Raw genomic sequence first — 2,022 nt, 5'->3', positions numbered from 1 at the left:
GATAGACATAGTTTCCACATTGTGCGAGAGTTGGTAATCTATACTCGTCTTTACCTATGCCGCCGACCAATGAAAAGTCGGGGCCAGATCAGGCAATTAGCCGCTCGTCTGGTCACCCTACATACAATGCAAAACTCCGCAAGATGGCCGCCCGTCAAAAGTCAGTTATTCAAAATGACTTGTTTGTCCCTTTGGGGAATTCAACGCAATGCGGTGATGTCGCGTATTTTTGCATTGCTTCTCTTTCGGCTAATTTTGAGGTAGTTTGCTTCTGCTAGCATGGTTGAAGAGACTTTTTAATTGAAATTAAACAAATATACAAAAAGTAGAAAATGAATAACCTGAAGACCTAAATAATCTAACCCGACCAAAATTGAATTTATCTACATGCTAGGAATTCAAGGAAACAATTTACATGAACTTAGAACGTTTTGCGCAGATTGGCAACACCGCTCGAAATATAGTGTTTTCTGCAAACCTTGCGGGTTGTTTTTTGCTTAATTTATGAACTACCCAGAAATTTCCTCTCTGAAACTGCTTAATTTAAAGCGTTCTTAAAAGTAAAACAAGAAAAAACTGCAAATTTGAAGGGTGAACGAAAACGACGCCATCACCGACAATTTTGGATGCCTCATGGACTTCTTTCTCATTGCTCGCAATAAATCCATCCATTTACGGCTGTTTACTTTACAAATAAACACTTACTCGTATTGTGCTGGATTAATTTGGTGATTCGTCTACACTTTTCCTTTCTATTCCAACACCAGAATTCTATTCCAGCACCACTATTCCAACACCAGAATTTGCAGTAACGCCATGACACATGACCACAGATCACACAGGTTATAGATTGGAAACTGCCATATACGCGTGCAGAATGCTATTTGTCGCTTAAATCACCGGCTGCAATCAAAACTAAACTCTAATTTCCACTACTGGCAGAAGAAATCTTCTTTATCGATTGGATTCACATCAAAATTTAGCGGGGTATTTGATTTCAGTTTATGACCTCTGTGATTTCCGTTCAAGTTTCAATAACATTTCAAGCATTTCATCATGCTCCTTAATTGTGATGTTTATGCTAGGGCTTCAATTAACATCACAATTAAAGGGCAATATGAGATACTCGAAATATTATTGAAACTTCAGCGGAAATCACAGAGTTCGTAAAGTGCATTCAAATCGCCTGCTAAAATTGTGTTCGTGTGAAAACTAGGACAAATTGGGAAAATAAAGCACATGAATTTATCTTTACAATAGGTATTTATTAAACTAAAAAACCTAGAGATTTTATATTGAGATTACATGAGTTAGATCGTGTGGTGCTTCAACAAAACGTGAAATAAGTTTTATTCACATTAAATAATAAATATGTTGAACAAATATGTAAAGTGTTGATATAAGTATCCAATTATTACCTGCTATTTATGTTCAGTTGGTACCTGATGGTTGTTTTTGTCTTCGTTTTTTGGTTATCGATGAAGTTTAGGAAATGCTCTCCTACAGCACTGGAATTCTGGCGCGCTGGGTTCTGTGGGGCTCCAGCCAAGCTGTTTACTCACTAAAACTCCTTCCGTCTTAGCGTCCAGCCTGGGACTACGGCCATTTCTGTTCTTTTATTGTATATTTTCTGTACAGGCCATATCTTGGAGTGAAATGATGCAAAATTATTTCGGGTCAAGCTTTTAGTGATTCTCAGGAAATCGAAATCGTCGACCATTTTGATTTTCACGAACACATCACAACACTGGAAGCGGCTGGTATCTGGCTACCTTATATTCAGTTGTTGTAAAACTCAAATAAACTTCACAGTTGTCTAGAGATCACAGAATTCCGAACACAACACTTAGTCATTCTCCGAGCCACGTTATGCTCCATTATTGTAAAACAAACATAAATATCACAGTTATCAAACTAGTTGAAAATGCTTATGATTGCAAATTAATTGATATTGATAGAATTGATTAACATTGATAGACTGAAAGATTGAAAATTGACGGAATAATCTTAACCGTAAAATAC

The 2,022-nt window shown here is 36.8% G+C and overlaps 1 long non-coding RNA gene across 1 annotated transcript in view; it reads right to left on the bottom strand.

The window, feature by feature from the left end:
* LOC109541368 overlaps positions 1-2,016 on the bottom strand; it is an 11,899-nt gene extending 9,883 nt beyond the window's left edge. The window contains exon 1 of the long non-coding RNA XR_002172317.2: positions 706-2,016. This is a non-coding gene — a long non-coding RNA (uncharacterized LOC109541368). The remainder of the gene's footprint in view (positions 1-705) is intronic.
* Between the last annotated feature and the right edge of the window lie 6 nt (positions 2,017-2,022).

Source organism: Dendroctonus ponderosae, unplaced genomic scaffold (assembly GCF_020466585.1).
Source record: "Dendroctonus ponderosae isolate FM_Combo_2020 unplaced genomic scaffold, Dpon_F_20191213v2 Dpon_F_20191213_1, whole genome shotgun sequence".
Lineage (NCBI taxonomy): Eukaryota > Metazoa > Arthropoda > Insecta > Coleoptera > Curculionidae > Dendroctonus > Dendroctonus ponderosae.
The sequence above is the reverse complement of the archived record's forward strand: the minus strand, read 5'-3'. Positions and strand labels throughout refer to the sequence as shown.